General features: G+C 48.6%; 1 pseudogene; it reads right to left on the reverse strand.

The window, feature by feature from the left end:
- Positions 1-1,908: 1,908 nt before the first annotated feature.
- The window catches only part of LOC149524287 (uncharacterized), an 83,941-nt pseudogene continuing 66,831 nt past the window's right edge, over positions 1,909-19,018 (reverse strand).

Raw genomic sequence — 19,018 nt, forward strand, 5'->3', positions numbered from 1 at the left:
GAGCAAAAGACAGCTGTTGATGAAAAATAAAGAGCATCTTTTTAAGATATGGGATATGATGTGCATAAGAAATTGAGCTCAGATGCTCAGCGCTCAGCCTGTTTGCCTCTACTTCAATGGTTCTCAAACTTTTTGGACCGTGGACCACTTGGGTCAATGCAAACCTTTCCTTTCACCAGTTGCTAATGGAAACTCACAATTAATTACATAATTACGCCCAAGCCATTTTGCTAGTGCTGCAGCTGGGGAGAACGGGTTTAATTTAAATTATTGTACAGATTAAGTGTTTTAACTTTCCCATGTTAGTTTATCAAACTTCATTTTCAATGAAGTAAAATATTAATGTATGTCTAATACAAAAGGTTCCCATGTTTTCTATATTTATGGCAGGAGTGGGGAACCTTTTATGTGTCAGGGACCACTGACCCACAGAAAAATCAGCTGGGGACCACATAAGTGAAAAGCAAAAAACTCCTCCAAAAAAATCCAATCCTCACTGATATGGCCCACGACTGAGACATCTCACTTCTCCGGCGCTCCAGCCCCACGGGGTGAGAGGAAGGGACAGGGAGGACTGAGGTTCAGGGCTTCCCATAGGCCAGATTTACTTTTCTGGGTTTCGGAGTTAGTGGATTTTGTGGACTCACTTCGGCTCTCAGGTGAGGACAAAAAATGAGGGGTTCAGTGTGTAGGACAGGGCTGCCAGGAGTGAAATAGGGATGGGGATGTCAGATCCGGGCAAGAGGTGGGGTACAGGATGTGAGGTCTGGGTGGGAGGTAAGGTGCAGAAGGAGGCTGGGTGTAGGGTGTCTGGCCAGTGGGGAAGGAGCAAGAGCAAGGGAGGGTGTAGTTTGTGGCCAGGATGGAGGGTACAAGAGCAACAGTGAATGCAGGAGCAGGGTGGGGGTAGGCATCTGGCCAGGGGGGAGGTGCAGGAGCAAGAGATGGTGCAGGACGGTGCTTGGAGTAGTGTGTCTGGCCAGGGGGGAGGGTGCAGGAGCAAGGAAGGGTGCACAAGCAGGCTGGGGGTAGGGTGTCTGGCAGGAGGAAGGGTGTAGGGGTGGGGATCTTGGCAGGGGTAGGGGTGAGTGTGAGGGATTGAGGTGCTGGGGTCTGGGCATGAAGGGGGATGCTTACCTGGCTTCGCACCCCCATTGCTCTGATTGGCTGGCTAATAGGAGCAGCGCAGAAAGCCTCTGGACAGCACGTCACTGCGCTGCCATTCTCCCAGCGGGGTGGGGGGCCCACGCTGCTACTCCCGCCTCACATTTGCTGCACAGCCGCAAGGCTGCAGCACCAGCTCCAGCTTCCCACTCAGAGGGTGGGGTGAAGAAAGCCCCGACCTTCCCCACCAGGCCCAGCTCATGGACAGAGGCAAAGCAAGTGGCTCCATGCAGTGAGCCAGGTCTGGCAAAGAAGGTTTGTTTGTTTTTTTTGGGGGGGGAGGGGGTTGTTTCTGTTTTTGTTTGTTTGTTTTGTTTTGTTTTTGAGAAGAGATGCCCAGAGCTTTAATAAGATGGTTGGTTCAAACAGCCGGGACTGGGTAAGACAGAGAGCCGGGGGCAGGCAGCATTACGTGACTTTGCGGAAGGCTCTCTTCTCCATGTTCTTCGGCTGGTATTTCCTCTTGAACTTGGCTCGCTCCCTGCGCTCCATCAGGTCCCTCTTCTGCAGGCTCTTGAACCGGTTGCGCAGGATGCTACCTTCAGGCTTCAGCATCCACAGGGACTCAGCCAGCTCCGTGCCCATCTGCTCCTCCAAGTTGGGCTCTTTGTACCGGAACCAGTCCAGCTGCCAGGGCTTGGTAGCCTCGGCCCATTTCCTTGCCAGCCACATTCAACGCCTGCCCAGCAACTCGGCCTCCAGCCGCTTTACCTGCAGTCAGATGGTGAGGAGCCGGAAAAGTTCCTAGCACTGGAACCGTGCCTCCTTCTCACCCAGCCACCGGGCCTCCAGGGCTTTGGCTTCCTTCTCCCTCCTGTGCTGCTGCTCCATTTTCTTCTCGTACAGGGGGAAGGTCGGAGCTTTCTTCACCACTCTCCCCACCCCGTGCCTCGGAGCAGGAAGACAGAGCTGGTTCTGCAGCCGTGTGACTGCACAGCAACCACAAGACTGCAGCAGCGGCAGCACAGGTTCCCTGCTGTGTGGGGGAAGAGAAGGGGCTGAGCTCGAGCCTCAGAGGCAGCCGTGCGAGGCAGCCATGGACCACTAGTGGGCCGCAGACCACACTTTGAGAACCACTATATTAATGAAAGAGAAATCACTGGAGTCAGGGGATGGTCCTTTAGGACTGTGTCATGGGGTGCCCCGCCTGTGCCTCCTATGGGGTAAATATGGTCCAGTGACCAAGTCTAATGCCCCATCTGGGGTAAATATGGCCCAGAAGCTGAGTTGATAACATCCCCTGTCTGGGGTAAATATGGCCCAGTGGCCGAGTCTACAGCGCCCCCTGTCTGGAGTAAATATTGCCCAGCAGCCGAGTCTATGAGTCACTAGAACGGCTTCCCCCTCTGGGGAACAAGGAAAGGGGGATAGGGAGGCCTGGGCCCTCCCTCTCCACAGGGCCCCAGCCCAGGGCCCTATCAGCAGTGGGCGGTTCCCACCACTGGCTCGGCGGGGAGGCCCCCCGAAGCACGCCCAACCCACCAGGTAGCCTCCTGCTCCCCGCCCTGGACCACTTCCTACCCCGTCTGCTGGCCGACATCATCCCCACCCAGGCAGGCGAGGGCTGCTGCATTGGTGGCTGCAGTTGGCGCGGTGGCTGGGGCCCTGGCTGAAGCAGCAGCTGCAGATCTGCCTGGGGCAGGGACTGCGGCTGGTCAAGCGGGGGCGGTTGCTCCTGTGCTCCAGCAGGAGCTCCTTCCCCTCCGGTGGTCAGTCCCAAGTGAGCTGCTTCCCCAGCCTTTATCCTGGCCCTGCAATGGGAGCATGCCCAGCAAGGCTACAGGAGAGGGGCCTTTTCAGCCCAGCAAGGCTGGTTAACTCCCTCACTGCCAGTGCGGGGTTGGTGTACCCTGTCACAGACTGGAATACAGGCGATGTCTGTTCATTTCCCTCCTCTGCCACCGACTTCACCTGTGACCTTGGACAAGTCATTTAACCTCTCTCTTCCCCAATGGCCACCCTATAAAAGGGAAATAAATTTTTTTCTTTCTCCCACATTTTCTGTCTTGTCTATTCAAACTGCACAATAGTAAGGGGAGGAACTGTCTCTTACTACAACGGGTAGTGCACTCAGGTTCTTATTTCATGTATAACAACACTACAGTCCCTCGGGCTTTGATCTTCTAGATGTTACAGCCTACGCAGCATTGAGGCAGGCCAGTTACTGAATTGGAGACAATACCGCTGCCCCACAACACAGCTCTTTTGGCCTCTGGATCCCTAGATGGAGTGGTTGTTGTTTTTTTATTTCCTTCTACTAAAAGCCTTTGAGTTGTCAACTTCAATAGAAACTCAAATCTAGAAACAGCCCCGTCACATGAAAGGTGAGCAGCAGTGGCGGGCAAAAGTGAGACACATAGAAGCCAGGGCGGGTTTGCTTTCAAGTCAAGCTTGTGATCACAAAGCTAAATGGCAAACTGATCAACGCTGCAAGCTGAGCTTACTAAGTGACAGTAAACTAGAGAGGTGGCCCGCTGCCTCTGAAGGGCTGTTCAGCGCAGCAGCTGCAGAAGGGAAGAATACAGCAGGTGCTGTGTGGTTGTATTGAAGCCGGCCACCCACAACCAGTGGAATTCTGCACAAGAGGGAACTTCTGAGGAAAGGTTCCTTCACAGTAGAGCCCCTCAGAGAGCTGGGGCCATGTCACTCCTCCTATCTGGTTCCTGGAAAAAAGGAAGTAAAACACCAGAGAGCAGCCTGCCCTCTAAGCCTAGACCAGTGGTTCCCAAACATTTCAGCATCACGCCCCAAAGAAGAGAGCAGCAAAACTTGGTGAACAAAAACAAAACAAAACAAAAAAGAATAAAAGAAAAGAAGGAACTGTCTGGGGCCAAAAAATAATAATGGCCCCTTTAATTCTCAGGACCAGTGTAAAAAAAAAAGACACTGGTACTCCAAGGGCAAAGTTGTTGACCCCCCCCCCCCCCCAAAAAAGTTGCCCCTTTTAAGGTGGCCATTTTGAAGTCTTCCTGGGATGCTCCATCCTCCCGCCCGCCCCAGCCAGCATGTTCTGGCGGAAGCCCAAGCTAGGAAAAACAGAAAATACCGGACATTTCTCATTCCAGTATTTTCTGAATTTTTTTACTGGACAGACCGGGCTCTTTCTTTTGGAGGTTTGACGGGGGGCTCGGGTCACCTTGCACCCGCCCCCCCCCCCCAAATTTCTTCACCCTCCCAGTTTGGGAATCTATGCCCTAGACTATCTCCCCCTGGAGCAGATTGTGGGGGGAGTCCCAGAACAGGGTCCTATTTGAAGACAATGACTGGGCACCGAGCGAGGCTAATAAGTTAGGAAAAAAGAAACCAGCCTAGGCTGGAGGCTGCTCTGCCGATAGACGCTCCAGTACATCTTCCAGTGCACTTGACAGAGCCGCCCCTTCCCTAGGACGGTTTAGACTGGCTGTCCTAGACCCTGCACTTTGAGGGGGGTCCACAGTGGCCATGGGGGAGGGCCTGGCCCAGGGCGGCACTCACCATGGTGGTGGGAGCTGGAGTGACCTGGCAGCCTGCTCTGCTCTGCCGCCCGTTTCCTGAGAGGAGGCTGGGACATGCCACTTCCTGCCGCCGTGGGGAAGCAGAATGCAGCGGGCTGGGAGATGGGCAGCAGAGCAGCTGCCTGGCAGCTTTGGCTCCCGCCACCGCCTTGGTCAACTGCCAGGCCCCCGGGAGATTTACCCTCTGTTTTTAATTTGCCTCTTTGTTTTGTTTTTCACTGAATTCAAGAGCTGAGGTTGCTCAACTCGACAGCTTATTCCTGGCGCCTTATTTGAAATAATTTCAACCCTACTGTGTTTACGGTGGAATCTGGCTATGGCACAGTTCCATCTTGACCAGGGGTGGGGAGGGCCTTTGAATCTGGCCTGCAGCCTGCCCTGCTGGGGGACCCTCATGAAGGGAGCAGCCCTAGACTGCTCAAAGTGGCTGGCTCTTCCATGTGCCCCTCTGAGTGGTGCCTGAGGCTTCCACTGGGATGATGGCGAGGAGCCACGTAGGTAAGCACCTCCCAGTCAGAGCCTGCCTCTGGCACCCCACCACCTCCCACATTGCAAATCCCTGCCCCAGGTCACCACCCTCTCCAGCTCTAGGTCACCATTCAAACCTTCTGCACACTCCCTGCCCCGGGTCACAACTCCCTTCTTCATCCAAACCTCCTCTCAGATCCCACACCCTCTCCTACACCCACATCTCCTACATGGCGCTCCCTTCTGCATCCAACCACTGTACCCTCTCCATAGAAAAATGCAGCTCTGGAACACTTAACAAAATTTTAGCGTGCCCCTCCCCACATCAAAAAGTATTGCCCACCCCTGATCTAGACCTTTAACCACATTGGAGTTGACACAGGAGCAAACTGCAACAAGAAGTTTTGATTTCTAAGATGCACAATTTTGATTGAACAAGTTGTTGACAAGAAAACAACCCAGATGAAAAGATGGGAGAGAGATTTGGACCAAAAAAAAACTGATCTGCATGAGTGGGTCACTGTGTGGAAAAGGAGACATATTTTCAATTTGTGTACCTCAGAAAAACTTTTCTTATAAAGTACTGTACAGATAGCATTTGCCACCAGTTAAAATCTATCATATTTTTGCTACTAGGGATATGTTCTTTTGGGGAGGTTGCAGAGGAAGGAGAAAATACTCGCACAAGTCATGGAGTGTGGTTTGGGATGGTTTGAGAAGAACTCTTAATGCAATTATGCCTATGACAAAATGCCAGCTTCCTAGAAATCTCTCCACCTGATTCCTTAAAGCTCCAGTAAAGGATATACTTTTTAAACAGAATCACAATTTTTTTTATTGCTAACTGCTATATATGGTATTGAAAAAATATGGGCCCTCCCAACCCCTGCCTCTTATGGAAGTGGTGTACAGTAAAATATGGACTGACCTTTGTCGAGGGGCGTCCTATCCTTGGAGGCCCCTCGAGTCTAGTTCTCCTTTAAGGGCATGAGTTGGCCTTTCCCCAAGACTGTTCACAAGCCCCCACAACTAGGGTTAACACAGCCACAGTCCACATGCATGTCCCCTTTCTTAGGGGTATTACGGCCCCAAGACTTAGTCCAAACACTCAGGCTGCGTCTAGATTGGCATGATTTTCCGGAAATGCTTTTAACGGAAAAGTTTTCCGTTAAAAGCATTTTCGGAACAGTGCGTCTAGATAGGCACGGACGCTTGTCTGCGAAAGCACTTTTTGCGGAAAAGCATCCGTGCCAACCTAGATGCGCTTTTCCGCAAAAAAGCCCCGATCGCCATTTTCGCGATCGGGGCTTTTTTGCGGAAAACAAATCTGAGCTGTCTACACTGGCCCTTTTGCGCAAAAGCTTTGCCCAAAAGGAACTTTTGCCTGAATGGGAGCAGCATAGTATTTCCGCAAGAAGCACTGATTTCTTACAGTAGGAAGTCACTGCTTTTGCGGAAATTCAAGCGGCCAGTGTAGACAGCTGGCAAGTTTTTTCCAGAAAAGCGGCTAATTTTCCGGAAAAACTGGCCAGTCTAGACACAGCCTTATACCCTCTATTAGGGGTAATACGGCTTAGAGGCTGGAGTCCATATGCCTGTCCCCTTCGCTAGGGATCATATGGCCCAGAGGCCTACCCACAGACGAGTCCTCTTCAGTAGGGATAATATGGCCCAGAGGCCTAGTCCATAGACAAGTCAGAAGATTTCCCCCACACAGGCTGGCTAGGGGGGAGGTAAGGGGACCTGGGCTCTCCCACTCCACTGGATCCCAGCCCTGTGCCCTGTTGGCGGTGATGCAATCCACTGCCTGCTCAGCCACAACACACTGAGCACCCGGAGAACAATTCCTCACCTGGGGCTTCTTCCTACCAACACTTGTTCACCGTTCTCCCTTGTTGTCTCGCTCAGGGGTAGTATCTCTCTTCAGGCTGCCTCTCTGGCCCTGGATACTGCTGGAAGTTCCGGCCTCCTCCATTCCCCGGGATCCAGAGCCCCCTCTGTGCCTCCTCCTTCTTCAGTAAGCTCCGACTGAGCTGCTCCCGAGGCTTTTATAGTCTGCCTCCCCTGGGGGTGGGGCCCTTTTGGCCAGCTGTGCCAAGGCAACTCCCTGATCCTCAGTGCGCGGTTGATACACTCCGTCACAACGTTATAATGGAAAGGCCTTGACACCGAATATGTACACAAGAGAAGCACTGAACCGAGAATTCGGTGATTACTGAAATTATTGAAACCTTTCTAGTCTAGTCAGCGGAGGAGGGCTCCCCAGCCAGCAAGCTGGACTCTTAAGTCATGTTCTTTGAATATTAACCTGATCCTGAATAAGTAATGTATGTTAACATTTTATTATAACTTTGCCTTAATAAGAAGGTTTTTAAGAGAACAATGCTGAAATACTAGTACTTTACTTTTAAAACATGATTTCAAAACTTGCCTATAATGGGGCAAATCTTGAACCTTTATTCCGTGTTTACAATCATGACTGAGGAAGGGCTTCAGAATTTGACCCAATAGCAATAATCCATTAAGATATTCCAAGCTGTAGGTTATGGTATAATAATTCACATCTTCCGGGTTCTTAGGCACAGAGCCTGAGCCCATGCTAGCTGTAAATTATTGTACTGTAACTCTCACATTGCTGTGTCTTATAGCTTAGTAGTGTGCCTGATATTCCATAAGCCATCCCTACCAAAAGCATTGGAATCATTTTCTCCTCTACCTACAGAAACTTTAATGTTTAAACATATTGAAACATCGTGAAGAACCACTGAAATTAAATGTATTTAACACAAACCTCTAAGACACTAAAACTCACCCAAAAACATAGGCTCAGATTCTCTCCTGCCTCCAGATCTGTTCAGCACAGTGTTTCTTAAACTGTGTTCCGCGGCACACCGGTATGCCGTGGAGAACAACAGAGTTCAAAATGGCAGCGATTTAGGGAGCAGGTGACCTTTTCTTTTTTTTCCCTGATAACTTTCCTCCAACCCTTTTTGCTGAATAACTTTCTCCCTCCCTCTCCCCCCCCCGACCCTTTTTCCCCTGACCTGGTTTTTTGTTTGTTTGTTTGTTTTGCTTAACAAAAAATCCTTGGTGTTCCTCTCATAAAAATAATTATTGTTTGGTGTTCCTTGGTCTTAAAAAGTTTAAGAAACACTGGTTCACTGGTTCAGCACAAGAAGTGGAAAGGCCATCAGAGAGCTAGTTATAACTCGACAGTTTGCAAGCTGTAGTCGATCCAGCTGTATGTAAGCGGGGGAATGATCCCGCTATTGTGGGGAACTTTCCTGGCTTCTATACACCCCGGTGAAATGAACCAGCGAAAGGATCTGAGTCCCCGCTCCCACTTCCTTTACCCCATGGCTCCCTGATCCTGAGGGCTCCCCCTCCACTCTCCTGAGTAGCAGAGCCCTTGAAACCCCAACAAGGCAGGGCCCAGGTTTCCTGGGGCTTAATCCCTGACCTTGTAGTCACTAGGGGCAGGAGTTAGGGTGTCCCCACTCCGAGGTGCTCTCTTTACACTGCAGGCCTTTTTGGCCCAGTGATCACTTCATAAGGTTCAAAGCAAATACAATTTATTAAACAAGAACTGATTAAAGATAAAAGAATAAGACAAAATGAGAATGATTAAATGAGAACACACAGCCCTGCTCTGTAGCACAGGGACATCAAAACAGCAGTCTGTAGGGTGTAAGGACAGTCCACAGTCTCTTTCTTAGAGGCCCTGGATATGCTGCAGGGGGCTACAGGCTGGACACGCTAGCTCTGGTAGTGACCACACAGTCTCAAGCTCGAAGTGGCCAGACCCCTCTCCCAGTCCAGAGCCTTTCCCCACACTTTGCTGGTCCCAGGTGCTCACCACATCCAGCTGCAGGCTGTGCTGCTTGGCCAGTTCCAGCTCCTTGTGTTGCTTCTCTGTTCCTTTTGGCTCTGAGCACTGCCAGTCTGCTGCTCAACACAGGCTCTGCACTCCCTGTGCTGTGTATGCCTGGCTCTTCTGCTGCAAAAACTGCCCCTCAGCACAGCTTGCACTCCTCTTAGCAGTGTCTCAGCTCTCTGTTCCTTTTGCAGGACTCCTTCATACAGCTTGCACTGCTCTTTTCAGCTCTCTGTCTTTGCAGGACCTCTTCTGCACACAGCTCGCTCTGCTCTTTCAGCTCCCTGTTTTCTCAAAGAGAGCCAGAACAATCCCCACTTACAACCTGTCAGTCAGGCTGAGCTGGAGTGTTGACTGCTTTCCATTGTCTCTGGGGTCTGTCAGTCTCATGAACCCTTCCCCTTCTGAAGCTGGTAAACCAAAAAACTCCCACAGAGTTTTAGTAAGGGGGTAACAGTCCCCTTACATGTAGTTCTAACCAGACATAAACTACAGCAGCCTACTGGCTGTTCTAATTTATGCCAGCTGGCTCTGGTCCTTAAAGGCTATTCCTGCTGGAATCCTGTGCTTCAGCGCAATGTAGAATTTACGTTCCCCGCAGAATTTTAATTTTGCGCACAGAATTTGATTTCTACCCAAATGCTTCCTTTTTCTGGGTTGGCATGTTTCAAATGTATCGTAGTTGCCATTATCCAGCTCTCCAGATTAACCAAACCAGCCACCCATGGCCAACAGCAACTGCGGCTTGGGCTGTCTGCTGCACCATGCCTGGGGCTGGCAGCAGAGGTCCCATCTCCCACTCTCCACTGTATCCAGATTTTTGGTGATCTAACCTGGCCCCAGTAGATCAGATAATAGGGACCCCACTGTACTGAATTTCAAGTGAACCAGAAACTAACTGTCAAGACACATCAAGTTCCGTAATAATATGCCTAGTGAGGAATCTATTTGTCAAAAAACATTTCCTGACTCTGTTTTGTTATCTGCACTGTCACAGGCATACTTGCTGACAGCTGTTTTAAAATAAATTACCAAAATAATTGAAACTCGTGAGATTATACTATGTTATTTAGACACCTAAAAGATGAAGAATTTTAAAATACTGAGTGCAGAATTTTTTTTTAATTTTTTGGTGCAGAATTCCCTCAAGAAAGCAGGTTTGCAGAGGCCCAGTGTCAATAAACTGGATGGGAAGTAGTTAATTACTCCTGACACCAGGATCCAAATGAATCCCTTATTGCCATGTGGTCTAGCCAAGGTGGAAACGAAGATGGATTCGCACTCTCAGTTGCACATGGTACCTCAACTGGCTTCACGGGGAGTCGATAAAGCCAGTAGCCTGGTTCTAGGTTGTACTCAATCTGGCAGGGACTGAGGATTAGATGGCTGTTTAAAAAAAGACAGGAGATACAGCAGGGACCAGACCTGCAGGATATTCAGCATTTTTAAATGCTCACATGCAGGTTTAAATGATTTATTACTAAGATTTCTTAACATAGACTATAGGAAGGAAAGTATATTTCAGCAAAGAAAATGATCCTTTTTCAGTAGCACGTGCTTTGCTGCGCGTACTTATACAGTACATTTAAGCCATCCATTTAACTTAAAGTGACGGATTGCCTGCACATGCAAAATTGAAAGCACTTTATTTTTAGGCTCAAGTGGTAGAATTTCAACCTGACAATGAAAACCATCACAGTGATTTAATGACCACAGTTTGGCCAAGGCAGCAGTTTGCTAACATTTTGTCCGCAGACATGTCTGCTACTGAGCTTTCTCATAGCAATTCTTTTTAACCCAGTTTTAAACGCACCATATGGCAGACTTCAAGCCCGAAAAAGAAAATAACTGTTTAAATTACTATTAGCACATTTATGCAGCTATTGAAAAAGTTAGTATCAAGGGCATATATTATTTGGTGTAAAAGTCAGTTCCTTCTAAGAAAGTGGGGGAAAGGCAGAGATGTGGAGGATAGAAGCGCCAAAGAAAAAGTTGTGTAAGAGGGGAAATGATGGCAAAAAGGCATGAAAGGAGATGACAGCAAGAAGAGAGGATGGATCGTTCAGCATTTAAGGTACTGGTGTAAAGACTTGGAAGATGTGTCTACAATTCCCTACTCGGTCACAGACTTCCTATGTAACCTGGGCTTGGCTTCTCCAGGCTTTCATTCCCTATCTGTAAAAGGAGGTAATATCACTTCCCTAACACCTCACAGTGGTGTTGTTTGGGGAGGGGGGAGGGAGAAAGAAAGCAAGTAAGCAAGAAAGAAAGAAGATAAAGGGTGAGGAGAGGAGTGTTAGGGATTCATTCACAGACATCCCCCCTGGAGATGGGTTGATCATACCACTGAGCCCACCTACCTGCTCTCTGGGGTACCCTGCCATCCAGTCCCACTGAGCCAGAACCTCTGGTCTCCCCCAGCAAAGGCGCAGAGTTGGAGTCACAGCCCACAGCAAAGCAACACGGACACTGACAGCAGCTCAGCTCTGGGAAGGCTCAGTCAAAGGGACTTGTCACAGCATCCAGGTGCACATCCCCAATGGAACCAGAACCCCAGATAAATCCATCTTACTTTGCATAAAAGGTTTATACAGAGAAAGCTCCTAAGTTGTTCGCTCCCTTTGTCAATGAAAGAGAAAGATGCAGCGCTGTTGTCCCCCCAGGTAACAATTATTCACCCTGGGTTTAATAATGATCAAAAGGGATTATGTTAAATATAAAAAGTAGGATTTTTAGAAGTGGCAAGTAGTAACAGACAGATCAGAGTAAGTTACTATGCTAAATAAAACAAAACTCACCAGCTAAGTTTAATACTCTAAGAAACTTGTCACATGCAATTTCTTCCCAACAGTAGTTCTAATCACCTTTACCCACAAGCTAGACTGCCTCTTAGCATCAGACTGATTCTTCCCCCTGTTCAGTCTTAGATGTTCCCAGTAGTGATCTGGTTGTGAAGCAGAGGGGGTCTTGGTGTCTGGCAACTGCTAACACCCCTATTGTTTGGTTCCCTACCTAAAAATAGATTTTTGCCCAAGGCAGGAATCCTTTGTGTTTTTAAACCCAGCACCAGCTCCTGCTCCTCCCCTCTCCTTGCTGCCTCTCTCTGATAGACGCGGGGGGGGGGGGGAGGGAGGAAGGCAGAGAAACTGACTAGTTGAGTCATTATTCGACAACCCAATAAGCATATGCTTATTGAGAAGTCAACTACTTCTCCCTACCTCAGACCTTACATCCCTACCTCAGACCCTATGCTACCAGCACTCCTAGGTATCTTCAAGACACCACTGACTTCCTGAGGAAACTACAGTGCATCAGTAATCTTCCTTAAAACTTCATCCTGGCCAGCATGGATGTAGAAGCTCTCTACACTGATTTTCCACATGAGGATGGACTACCAGCAGTCAGGAACAGTGTCCCCAGTGAAGCTACAGTACATCTGGTAGTTAAGACCTGTGACTTTGTCCTCATCCACAACCATTTCCAATTTGGGGACTATTTTTACCTTCAAGACAGCGGCACCACTGTGGGTACCTGCATGGCCCCACAATATGCCAACATTTTCATGGCTGACCTACAACAATGATTCCTCAGCTCCCGTCAGCTAGTACTCCTCCTCTACTTACACTACACTGATGACATCTTCATTATATGGAACCACAGGAAGGAGACCCTTGAAGAATTCACATGATTCATTGTCTTCGGCCAAGCCCTAAGATACAGCCATATCTGCTCTGATCCCTCAGACAGACAAACACCTACAAGATCTTTATCAAGATCTTAAAACTTAAATACCCACTTGGGGAAGTGAAGAAACAGATTGATAGAGCCAGACGAGTACCCAGAGATCACCTACTTCAGGGTAGGCTTATGAAGGAAATAAAAGAACACCCCTGGTTACCACCTACAGACCCCAGCTAAAACCCCTCCAGTACATCATTGACAACTTACAAATGATCCTAGAAAACAATCCCTGACTTTCACAGGCCTTGGGATACAAGCCAGTCCTCACCTAGGCTACACCTACACTGCAGCGATATTTCGGGATATCTCTGGTATCCCGAAATAGCTATTCAGCATCTTTTGAGCCTGCCAGTTATTTCAAAATATAGCAGGCTCAATATTCTGATGTCCCTATAAACCTCATTCCATGAGGAGAGGACGTTTTGGAATAGCAATTCATTTTGAAATAAGTGTTGTGTAGACAAAGCCAAATTTTGAAATAAGCTACTTTGAAATAACATCGAAATAAGATACATAATTTGCATAGATCAAATTGCATGTTTTATTTTGACCTATGGTGCAGTGTAGACCCCTACAGACCACCCTAAAGCAAATACTCACCACATACCACACCATAGAAACACTTACCTAGGATCTACCCCTGTAACAAACCATGTTGCTAACTCTGTCCACACATGTATACTAGCAACACCATCACAGGATCTAACCACATAAGCCACAACATGAGGGGCTCATACAACTGCACATCCTCTAATGTGATATGTGCCATCAAGTGCCAGCAATGCCCCACTGCCATGCATATTGACTAAATCAAACAGTCTCTACACCAGAGGATAAATGGACACAAATCAGACATCAGGAAAGGTAACACACATAAACCTGTAGGGGAACACTTTAACCTCCCTGGACATTCAGTAATGGGTTTGAAAGTAGCCCTCCTTCTGCAAGAGAACTTCAAAACCCAATTACAAAGGCAGATAGCTGAACTAGAACTCATTTGCAAATTCAACTCTATCAACTTAAGACCAAATAAGACACTTAACTGGTTAACGCATTACAAAAGCAATTTCCCTTCTCTGGATAGTCACATTTCCACACCAAATGCTGTGAATGACCCACTTCCACCGGACCCAATTTGCTTCATTAACACAAGCAACTTCTTCTTTATGTATACCCCTACTTCTGTAACTTCCAGTCCAATTCATCTGATGAAGTGGGTTTTACCCAGGAAAGCTTATGCCCTAATAAATCTGTGAGGGTACGTCTACACTACAGCGCTAGTTCGAACTAACTTAGTTCGAATTAGTTAATTCGAACTAAGCTAGTTCGAACTAACGCATCTAGAACTAAAAACTAGTTCGAACTAGCGTTTTGCTAGTTCGAACTAGTAAGTCCACATTGAGTGGACTCTGAACAGGGCTTAATGATGGCCGGAAGCAGTGCCGGCAGGGCATAAAAGGAGGACTTAGAGCATGGAGATACTGTCTCAGGCTAGCCGAGGGCTGTGCTTAAAGGGTCCCGACCCCCACCCCGGACACACAGTTCTAAGGGGTGCCCCGCTTGCAAAGAAGTTCTGGCTTGGAGTGCCCTGAGTGCCCACACTGGGCACATCACACCACTCGGCCATCAGCCCGGCTGCACTTGCCGCAGGCTGCCATCTGGGGAGAGGGAGTAATTGGGGGGCTGCAGGAGAGCTTCCACCCCCAGAAGCCCGCAGAGCCAGCCCAGTCCTCCCCATCGGGGGCTCGTACCCCATTCCTCCCTCACCTCCTTCCACTTGCCCTTCCCTAGCCCCCCTTCTTATTGATGTACAAAATAAAGATAACGTTTCTTCCAACATTGACTCTGTCTTTATTGAAAAAAACTGGGGGAGACTGGGAAAAGGAGGTGGGAGAGGGGAAGAGAAAGGCTGGGAGAGGGGAGGGCAACTAACATGATCAGGGGTTGGGAACAGGTCCCAGATGAAGAGAGGCTACAGAGACTGGGACTGTTCAGCTTAGAAAAGAGGAGACGGAGGGGGGACAGGATAGAGGTCTCTAAAAGCAGGGGTTGGGTGGAGAGGGTGCATTCAGAAAAGTTCTTCCTGAGTTCCCATAAAGAAGGACTAGAGGACACCAAAGGAAAGGAATGGGTAGCAGGCTTCAAACTAGTAAGAGAAAGTTGTTCTTGACAAGGCAAATAGTTAACCTGTGGAACTCCTTGCTGCAGGAGGTTGTGAAGGCTAGAACTAGAACAGAGTTTAAAGGGAAGTGAGATCAAGTGATGGAGGTTGGGTCCATGGAGTCCTATTAGCCAGAGGGTAGGAGTGGTGTCCCTGCCCAAAGTTTGTGGAAGGCTGGAGAGGGATGGCACGAGACAAATGGCTTGGTCATTGTCTTCGGTCCATCCCCTCCAGGGTCCCTAGGGTTGGCCGCTGTCGGCAGACAGGCTACTGGGCTAGATGGACCTTTGGTCTGACCCAGGACGGCCATTGTAAGCTCAGGGCTCAGGGTCGGGGGTCTCAGTGGACCCCCTTGATTTTCATGCACACCTGGTCCTGGGTGGCCAGGCTGGCAGCTCTCCTGCCCTAGCCGGCCACTTTCCTGTGCCTAGTGCGGAGATCGTGGACGAGGTCCACGATGTCCGCACTAGCCCAGGAAGGTGCCCGCCTCTTGCGGTCCAGGGCAAGCTCCCGGGAGCCGCCAGCCTGGTCCCGGCAAGAGGGGGTGGGCTGGGGGGCATCGGGTGGGTGGCTCTGTGCCGTGCCAGGTGCAGGGTCTGATAGCTGGGTGCTGGCAGGCTTGCACCTGGCACGGGCACCGTAGCCAGCCCGTGCCCCTTTAAGGGGTCCGGGGCCGGGAGGGGGGCATAGAGTTTCCCTGGTGTTGGCCAGAGTGGCCACCAGGGAAACCTGGGGAGGGCTAGCCTCCCACTAGTTCGAACTAAAGGGCTACACAGCCCTTAGTTCGAACTAGCTAGTTCGAACTAGGCGTTAGTCCTCGTAAAATGAGGTTTTCCTAGTTCGAACTAAGCGCTCCGCTAGTTCGATTCAAATTCGAACTAGCGGAGCGCTAGTGTAGCGCATAGGAAAGTTAGTTCGAACTAACGTCCGTTAGTTCGAACTAACTTTCTAGTGTAGACATACCCTGAGTCTCTTAGGTGCCACAGGATTCCTTGTTGTTTTTGCAGATACAGACTAACACAGCTACACGTCTGAGACTGTCCAACACAAAAAAAGTTCAGGGTACACTGACACAGAGGTTACCAAGCAAGCTATATATTTTTTTAAGTAAAGGTATTGCCGAATGACCATAAACGTCTGCATCACATACAAAAGCATTCCACTTTATACCCAATATACAACGTTGACAGTGGGTGTGGAAAGCCTCCAATTTTGTCCAGTCTGCACGGTGCAACATCCATGTGATACAGTCATACAATATTATGGGAAAGATACAGCTGAGATAAATCCTGAAATTGGTTGTCAGACTAAGATGAGGTTGATTCCATATTTGTTGTAAACAGCCCATGGCAGATGCTGCGATGCCAATCCAATGGAGAAAGCCCATGTGAAAACTGGAGGAGCTGGTAAGTATAGAGGCCAGATAGAAAAATCGGGAAAGTGATTCAACAGTTTAATTGTTCAAAGGGATTGGAGCCAGAGATGGACCTGGTCCTAGATTGTGCAGTTTTGTCTTTGACCATGAAACATGGAGACGAGTGTTAGTGACTCCTCCTACATCTGCTGGAATGCCTCACAAAATCTCTGTGCTAAAAGAACAACATTGTCAGTGTAGTCAAGGTCTGTGAGTGAGAGATCTCAGGTTACGTCTACACTGCCGTTTTTCTGCGACGAAAGATATGCAAATAACATAACATAAGAACGGCCGTACTGGGTCAGACCAAAGGTCCTTCAAGCCCAGTATCCTGTCTGCCGACGGTGGCCAAAACCAGGTGCCCCAGAGAGGGTGGACGGAAGACAATGATCAAGCAATTTGTCTCCTGCCATCTCTCTCTAGCCTCTGACAAACAGAGGCCAAGGACACCATTTTATCCCCTGGCAAATAGCCTTTTATGGACCTAACCTCCATGAAATTATCTAGCTTCTCTTTAAACTCCATTATAGTCATAGCCTTCACAGCCTCCTCTGGCAAGGAGTTCCACAGGTTGACTACATGCTGTGTGAAGAAGAACTTTCTTTTATTAGTTTTAAACCTGCTCCCCATTAATTTCATTTGGTGTCCTCTAGTTCTTCTATTTAGGGAACTAATAAATAACTTTTCTTTATCGGCCCTCTCCACACCACTCATGATTTTATAGACCTCTATCATATCCCCCCTCAGTCTCCTCTTTTCTAAACTGAAAAGTCCCAGTCGCTTTAACCTCTCCTCATATGGGACCCGTTCCAAACCCCTCATCATTTTAGTTGCCCTTTTCTGAACCCTTTCCAAGGCCAAAATATCTTTTTTGAGGTAAAGAGACCACATCTGTACACAGTATTCAAGATGTGAGACCACATCTGTACACAGTATTCATTTGCATATCTTCTGCCGATCCTTTTTGCAGAAGAGGTTTTGCCTCTAAAAAGCCCTGTGAAGACGGGGCCATTTGTTGGGAAAAAACCCTTTTGTGCAAGATCCTGTAAACCTCATTTTTTGAGGAATAGAGGATCTTGCGCAAAAGGGGTTTTTTCTGACAAATGGCCCCGTCTACACGGGGCTTTTTAGCAGCAAAACCTCTTCTGCAAAAAGGATCGGCAGAAGATATGCAAACGAGAGCACGATTTGCATATCTTCTGCCACAAAAAAACGGCAGTGTCGACGTAGCCTCAGTGGCTACAGCTACGCTATGAAATCCATCATCAGACAAAAGAAGGCAGAGACTAGCACACAATCCTGCTTAACACCAGATGCTGATTTAAAGGGTGCTGCCATCCAGGTTTAGTGGCCTCTGATTTCTCCAAAACCTAAAGCGCCTCTGGACTACAGAGCTCCGTTCCTTCAAAGGGCAGATCCCTTCGTTTGGCCTGAAGCGCAGCAAAAAAGTCCAAATCCCAGAGCCATCCATGTGTCTCAAAGGACACAGCAGTGACCAAAGACCTGGCAGCTGTATCAACTCTATTACAGGATGCCTTCAGAATCTTCAAGGTTCATCTGACCCTCCTTAAAACCTTCCCATGTTTTCCACTTCAGAAACATGTGAAACCCTTAAAAGCCACTTGTGCTTGACATTTAAATTTAACTGAGCAGTGGTGGTGTAAGAGCCCTGTTTGAAATCTTCTGTATGCTGGAACGTGAAAAGAGGGAGTCACATATTACACAGCGGATCCTCTTTTCCTCAACCAGGTTTCCTCCTTTCATTCTGATGCAGTGGGCGGGCATGTACGTGTGTACACACACACACACACACACACACACACACACACACACACACACACACACACACAGAGAGAGAGAGAGAGAGAGAGAGAGAGAGAGAGAGCCTGGCTCTCACCAGCTGTCCACCTCTATTATGGAAGTGGGCTGTCTTTCCTGAGTCAACAAATAAAGTTGGCAATCAAGCAGCTGCCAGCTTTGCATGACACAACAGAGCTATTGGGTCTGTACGATGGCATTTAAGCTGGGCAGGCAAGACCGAGCGTCATACCACAGCAGCACGACTGTAAAAACCAGCAGAGTTTAGGCCAGAGACTCTTTTCACAATTCATAGATTCATAGACTTTAAGGTCAGAAGGGACCATTATGATCATCTAGTCTGACCCCCTGCACAGTGCAGGCCACAGAATCTCAACCACCCCTCTTAGAATAATCCTCTCACCTATATCAAAGATATTGAAGCATTCAAATACTTTGAAGGACCCAACATGCAGAGAGTCCTTCAGCTGTGATCTGTGCCCAATGCTACAGAGGAAGGCGAAAAACCTCCAGGGCCTCTGCCAATCTACCCTGGAGGAAAATTCCTTCCCGACCCCAAATATGGCGATCAGCTAAACCCTGAGCATGTGGGCAAGACTCACCAGCCAAACACCCAGAAAGTTCCTTATAGCAACTCCTATCATCCCTCCATTGACCTATTTCCAAGTGATAATGAATGGTCAATTAGTTACCAAGATCATGTTATTTCATCCAACCATCCCCTTATCATAGAATCATAGAACTGGAAGAGACCCCAGAAGGTCGTCAAGTCCAGCCCCCCGCTCTAGGCAGGACCAATTCCAACTAAATCAACCCGGCCAGGGCTTTGTCAAGCCGAGACTTAAATACCTCTAGGGATGGAGACTCCACTACTTCCCTACGTA

The sequence above is a fragment of the Pelodiscus sinensis genome, chromosome 5 (assembly GCF_052426305.1).
Source record: "Pelodiscus sinensis isolate ZL-2025 chromosome 5, ASM5242630v1, whole genome shotgun sequence".
NCBI classification, from domain to species: Eukaryota; Metazoa; Chordata; order Testudines; family Trionychidae; genus Pelodiscus; species Pelodiscus sinensis.